We start from the raw sequence: 7,310 nt of genomic DNA, 5'->3' as shown, positions 1-7,310 counted from the left end.
ATCACAATAATTCCTCTGATCATTAGCTCCATTCCCTCCATCATTATTTGATGGAATATCATCCAACGACAAAAGCCTCTCAAAAATATTATTAATTTGTGTTGAAGATAACATGGTTTGAAATTGCATTTCATCTTCAAGTACACCACTACTGGTCTTCGATATAAATAACATAGACATCTCATCGACATAAACAACATGGACATCTCATCCTCCTTCATCTTCGACAATTTTCTGCACTCTCACAAAATTGAGAGACTCTTCAATCTTTTTAGCAAAACGTTGTTTACTATGGTATATATATATCCACATTTATTCTGAAAATTAAATAAATTTTACACGATCATTAATAAGATCAATATTTTATATATCAATTATTGTATTTTTCAAAAGTAATATTTTGTTATTAACATCTACAAATTACTAAATAATAAATTATGACATACTTTATATGTCAATTAAGGGAGCATTTACAAATAATGTAATAAATCATAATAGAAACTATATATATATATATATATATATAAACTATAATAAAATATTAAATGATGTTTAATGAACTTTGTCATAAAATAAGTCTTTATAAAAAAAAAGTAGAGACGGTACAAGTATATAAATTTTTGTACGAACTCAACTACAACTTTTTGTAATGACTAACAACAAATATTAATATCATTATTTTTAATAATGTTTTCTAAAAAGTAGTTACATTAAAATCAATAAGTTTTACATTTTTTTTCAAATTTTTATTTATCATATATTATGTAAACAACATAATTTTTAATTGTTTTTGGACAAATCTACTAACATTTTGAATGACGAACTTTTTATGTATTTTAAAAAATAATATTAAAATATTTTTAATTTATAATATTACATATTTTATGATTAGATCATTATTATAAATTTTTTTTCTTAAGTATTATTTTGTTGCTAAAAAAAATTACAATTTCTTAATAAAATTCTATTTAACTAACATAATAAATCATAATATCAAAAATAACTACAATAAAAAATTACACTTCATCAACATTTAAAAAACAAACTACAATTTAATTTTAGTATAAAATTTACAATTTAAATATTTTAATAGCACTTTTTATTTAACAAAATCTTACTAATATTAAAGTTTAAAAATAATATTATACCTATTTTTAAAAATAATATATTCTACATTCTAAAATAAAAAATTAAATCTAAAAATATTTTATAACCATATAATTTTTTTTAATAATAATTATATAAATTACTAATCTATATTTAAAATGTATTACATACTAACTTGATGTCGGGTAGTGTCTAACTTGAAGGTTACAAATAACTAACAACTCTTCTCAATAAACACAATAGCACCACTGTGAAAATAAAAATTAAATAATATTCATTAAATAAATAACTTCAAATAAAAAATAATATTAAAAAACAAAATATAAAATAAAAACTTACCGAAATTCAAGAGGGGAGGTAGAGAGAAAAATTGGAGAAAAAATATTTGTAGAGAGGAGGTGGAGATAAAATTTAGAGAGAAGGTAGAAATGAAAAATGAGAGGAGGAGTGATATTTATATGAGAACAATGGGTCTTTGTGGCGGCCTAGGCAGTAAAAACGATTGTTTGTGTCGGCCTAGGTAGTCAATGTTTCATTCGTGGCGGCCTTTACCCTCACAAAAGACTTCCTTTGTGGCGGTCTTTACCTTCATAAAAGTGTGATTTTGTGACTGAAAAAACTCCCACAATGGACTAAAGTTTTAGCAGGATTTTGTGACGGCTTAAGCCCTCACAATGCTCCAACGTTGTGATTTTGTCGAGGCTTAGACCGCCATGAAATCCTGCTTAAATTTTAGTCCATTGTGAGGGCATTTTCAATCACAAAAAACAATCGATTTGAATTTTTGTATTTGTAAGGGTTTTTTGGTTAGCAATTTGTGAATTTTTTTCGGCCACAAAATATGTGTTTTCTTGTAGTGAAATTACTTTGACCATTGAAATCTATGTACCCCTCAAGTGCTTAACACTTCTGTCACCAATGATCATCGAAGGAACTTCAAAAGAAATATTTTCCTTCAACGGGATGTCATCTAGCGTGATAACACGAGAACTATTTGCCATGTACTTCCCCAACTGCAACACATGAAACACATCTTGAAGGTTGGCCAAATTTGGAGGAAATGTAACTTGATAAGCCACACGATCAATACGTTTGAGGTTCTGGTATGGTCTAATAAAATTACGAGTAAGCTATTTGGTTTTTAGTGCTCTACCCACACCAGTAGTAAGTTTCACCCTCAAGAACATGACCCCCAACTTTAGAGTATCAAATTGAAAGATTTCTCTCGTATTACAGGAGTTTTAATGAGTTTTGAGAGAGTAAGAGTATTATGTCAGTAGAATACTGAATGCCTCAACTTTGGTCCATCATTTGAAATATTTCCCTCATTGATAAGTATGAAAATTATCATTTGTTTATGTACAAAGAATTTGATCTCGCTGATGATCTCCACAATTTTATCAAAGTGTTCTATTTCTTTGAAAGGATCTTGAGCGTGCAAGTCCTTAAGAATTATTTTAGCATATTGCAAACGAGACTTGTATTGTGGTGAATAACTAAGAGGGTTATGAAGAAAAAAAATGATGTATCAAGCTCAAATAATTATTCCAAGGTCAATTAAGACAACACTTTTTTAGATCAAAGACTTACCTCATGGAATATCAATCCAAAATCTGTAGTACACTTACTTTCATATTTTTATTTTTATTTTTTCAATCTCCTTTATCTGTGAATTTGACTGATAGACTATTTTAGTTATTTCTCTTTTATTTTATTTTTATTTTTATATATCATAAGTATTGTCAAGGTTATGAGGTATCAAATAAACTCCTATTTAGAAGTGATCTTTCTCTTGAATATTTGAAAAGGAAAAAGAATGTCTCACTTTTTTAACTCAAAAGGGGGAAGCAAGGGAGAGGTTTTTTGTTTCTGTTTATGGATGTTGAAAGAGAAATTGTAAGAATGTGACACGACACATCAAATTTGATTTTTTTAGATGATACTAATATGAGGAATGATTTGATGTCACATTTGTTTTGATGTAAAATGAAAAGTAATGCAAAGAGACACACATGAATGCTATTGAAAATGTAATTAATTTTCTCTTGATCATGACCACTTTATTTTTTCCTTTTTTATTTTTATGGAATGTGAAAAATTGATAAGGGAATATATTTACACAATGTGAAAATAAATGATAGTTGAAGAAAAATGAGGTTTTTATTTCGTCCCTCTAGGAAGATAAAAATGGAACCATAAAAAGAAGAATGTTTTTGTTTTACAAAAAAAAAATACTAGTTTTTTCAACAAAGGATAATGTTGATTTGAGTCTGGAAAAGAAAAATGTTTCTATTGTGACCTACATAGATTTTGCTTACATTTAAAATATTTCTTAGCTTTCTTAGTTAGTGACCATCTCCCAAGGTGACTCTATGATTTTGAATATGGTTCCTAGAGTCATGGATTCCATTTTGGAATATTATCAACAACAATAAGTAAACTATTAGAAGTAACAATAATTCTCAAAGGAAATGAAACTATAGGTGAAGTTTTCATGCTAACCAAATAAGATGTACGTAAAAAAAGATAACACTACACAACTTCAGACGAATCTTAAGTTTTACTCAAACCATGTATTAAGGTCTCACTCAAGTGTGCGCAAACGTGTTAGTGTAGTACTCAAACATATATATATATATATATAATATAATGTACATAAGAAAATAACTAATAAACAATAAACACATAAAAGTAAAAACAAAATGTGAAGGAGAAATAAATATAGATGTTAACAAATTTTACACAATTAATTATGTTAGATTTGACGCTCTAAGGGTCCCCAATAGAGTCGCTAGCTGTCGCGGCCTAAAATTTTGTGTGTTTCTCGAATTCAATGGAGTCGCCACCAAAGATTATTTTAAAATAGGAAAAACGTTGAGAAACCCTTAAAATAAAATAAAAAATGAAAAAAATGGTATTTGAAATTATATTTTGAGTTCGGGAGTCGATTATGCATAGGAAATATATTAGCACCCCACGACATCCGTTAAAATATGGTTGCCTATAATTAATTGTGTAAAATTAGTATTAACTTAAATATATTTATTTCTCATTATTATTAAATATGAATATCAATTGTTTTTTTAATGTGATTTTGAAATAAATGTATGCTTAAGAAAGAGAGGAAAAAAAAAAGAAACTTTTGATAAGTATGCTTGACAAGAGTGTGATGTTGCTCCTACGTATCTCCCAGTGTGATGAAGAAATCAAAACTACGTAGCTATTGGCTAGAAAATACAGATGTGTTGATTGCTTTCAAGAAAATTGCGTTTTGTTGTTGATAAAAAAGTTTTTTTAATGGAAAATAAGAGTTTGTTTGATTTGAATAATTATTTTGAAAAAAACGAGTTTTAAGACTATCAAGTTGTACAACTTGTATCTCAAAAACTCAAGGAGTAAAAAGATGTTCTATCCAATTAATCCATTTAAGAATATTTTTATTATTTTGGTTTTAAAATTGAGTTTTAAAGCCACCAAATGGTACAATGTGTGTCTTAAATACTCAAAAATTAAAAATATGTCACATCTAATTAATCAAATTTAAAAGTTAATTTTAGATTTATTTATTTATAAAAATAAATTTTAGAACTATTTAAAAGTTAATATTTGTTAAAAAACATAATAAAGTTGGATGTGTGTTAAACAATGAATATTGGAGTCATGGAGTAAAAATAAAAATGGGATTGGAATCCAAAATCTAACTTTAATATATAATTAAAAAGAAAAAGAAAATAAAATAAAACAAAGTAACCCTAAAATTAGAAATAAAACAGATAAGAAAAGAGGGGGCCAGTGGCTAGAAACAAATTGAGAGAGAACAAACACCAAAGAAAATGTCCATAAAAGAGGAGTTGCCTGCAGAGGTGGTTCGTCAAGGGATCGAAGTTGACGATGGTGGCTAGGTCGTCGTGGTGGTTCGTTGGAGGTCGAAGTTGACGGAGGTGGCTGTGTGGCACATGCTTTCTCTAACTCTCTATATTTTTATTCAAGTTTTTTATTTGATTTTTGTTGGTTCTGTTATTAAAAAAGGTTTGGATTTTTTTATGGTTATCAACTGATTTAATGAAGAAGATGGTGGTTTTCTTTGTTGATTTCAAAAACAAAGAAGAACTTTCTTTCTCAATTATGATTTTTTTAGGAAAATCAAAACTCCCTAATTTGAATTTTTTATTCTCAATTCATAGGCTACAAGGGTGAACCTTTGTGTGTAGTAGATAAATTAAGATTATTTTTTCTATTGTTTTTGTAGAAATTATGGAGTGATAAGTGAAAATGAAATTTCTACTTTTCGATGGAGTGCAAAGTTGGTTAATCAAAAGGAAGGAAACATGAAAGCTTAAAATGTGGAGGAAAGAGAAGTTAGTTATTATTGTTAACAATGAAAAGACGAAGAAATAGGAAGAAGAGAAACAACCACTCTAAGGTTTCATAACATATAATGAACCAAACTGAAGTTAATAGGGTTACAATGAGTATATATATAGGAAAATAGAAAATATCAAAAATACCCTTACTACTAATATATAATAATATTATCTAATATCTCCCCTCAAACTCACGATGCATTAACATAGAGCATCGAGAGTTTGTCAACTAAAAAACGAAAACGTTTAATGGAATGCATCTTTGTGAACAAATCAGCAATCTGTAAAGAAGAAGAGACAAATAGTAGAGTAATAGTTCCAGGCTGAAGATGATGATGAGTAAGATGACAATCAATCTCAATGTGTTTGGTGCGTTCATGAAAGACCGAGTTGTGAGCAATTTGAATAGCACTCTTGTTATCGCAGTGCATCGGAGTTGGCTCAGAAAGAGAGATACCCATATCAGACAAAAGCCAACGCAACCAAATTATTTCAGCGTTAGTGGATGCCATAGTACGATACTCAGCTTCTGTAGAAGAGCGAGAGACAATGTCTTGTTTCTTACTCTTCCAAGAAATAAGAGAGTCTCCAAGAAAGATACAAAATCCTGTGGTGGATTTACGATCAGTAGTATCACCAGTCCAATCAACATCAGAATAAGCTCGTAACTCCAATGAGGATGACGATGGAAAAAGAAGACTTTGAAATTGGGTTCCTCGAAGATAACGAAGAATCCGAAGAACTGCTGCCCAATGTACTGTAGTGGGAGAGACAACAAATTGACCAACAACATGAACAATATAAGCAATGTCAGGTCTGGTAATCGTAAGATACACTAAGCTGCCAACCAAAGTACGATACAAAGCAGAATCTGGTAAAGGAACACCATCCGAGGGAACATATTTTACATTCAACTCAAGAGGAGTATCTGTTGCTCTAGTATCAGAAAGACGAGCCTGATCAAGAATGTTGGCAATGTACTTGGATTGAAAAAGAAGGTAGCCTCTAGGAGAGTAGGCAACTTCAATCCCCAAGAAATAGCGAAGAGTTCCCAAGTCCTTCATCTCAAACTGTTTGGCTAACTGCAATTTCAACTCATTGATTCCACTAACATCATCACATGTAATAATCATATCATCAACATATAGAGAAAGTATAATGCGACCATGAGTGGTGGACCTTATAAACAATGCAGAATCATGTTCACTAGAGCGAAAACCAAGAGAAGTGATCATAGTAGAGAATTTCTCAAACCAAGCTCGAGGTAGTGATCACTTCTCTTGGTTTTCGCTTGAATTCTTTATCTTCTAGTTTTTATTTATGGCATTCTCGCCTTGGACATGTTTCTGCTTCTAGATTAAAATATTTGCCTTCTACTGGAGCCTTAGCAAGTTTACAACCACAACAATCTGAGATATCACAGGGTTGTAACTTTCCTAAGGCTCCAGTAGAAGCCAAATATTTTAATCTAGAAGCAGAAACATGTCCAATGCGAGAATGCCATAAATAAAAACTAGAAGATAAATAATTCAAGCGAAAACTAGATAATAAGTCAGCAGTAGTTGTTGAGGCTGCAATATCTGGGAGTCGTAGGTCATCCAAAACGTAAAGTCCCCCTTGTCTATGGCATGTCCCAATCAGCCTCCCGGAATGTGGATCCTGCACACAACAAGAAGTGGAAGAAAACGTAACCGAATAACCGAAATCACATATTTGACTAACAGAAGCAAGACTCAAAGTAAGATTAGGAATATAATAAACATTAGAAAGAGACAAGTTAGGTGTGGAGACAGAACCAATGCCTGCTAGTGGCATAGGAGTGCCATCAACAGTCATAAC

This window comes from Cicer arietinum, chromosome 6, assembly GCF_000331145.2.
Source record: "Cicer arietinum cultivar CDC Frontier isolate Library 1 chromosome 6, Cicar.CDCFrontier_v2.0, whole genome shotgun sequence".
In the NCBI taxonomy this organism is placed as follows: Eukaryota; Viridiplantae; Streptophyta; class Magnoliopsida; order Fabales; family Fabaceae; genus Cicer; species Cicer arietinum.
Note: the sequence above shows the minus strand (reverse complement) of the source record.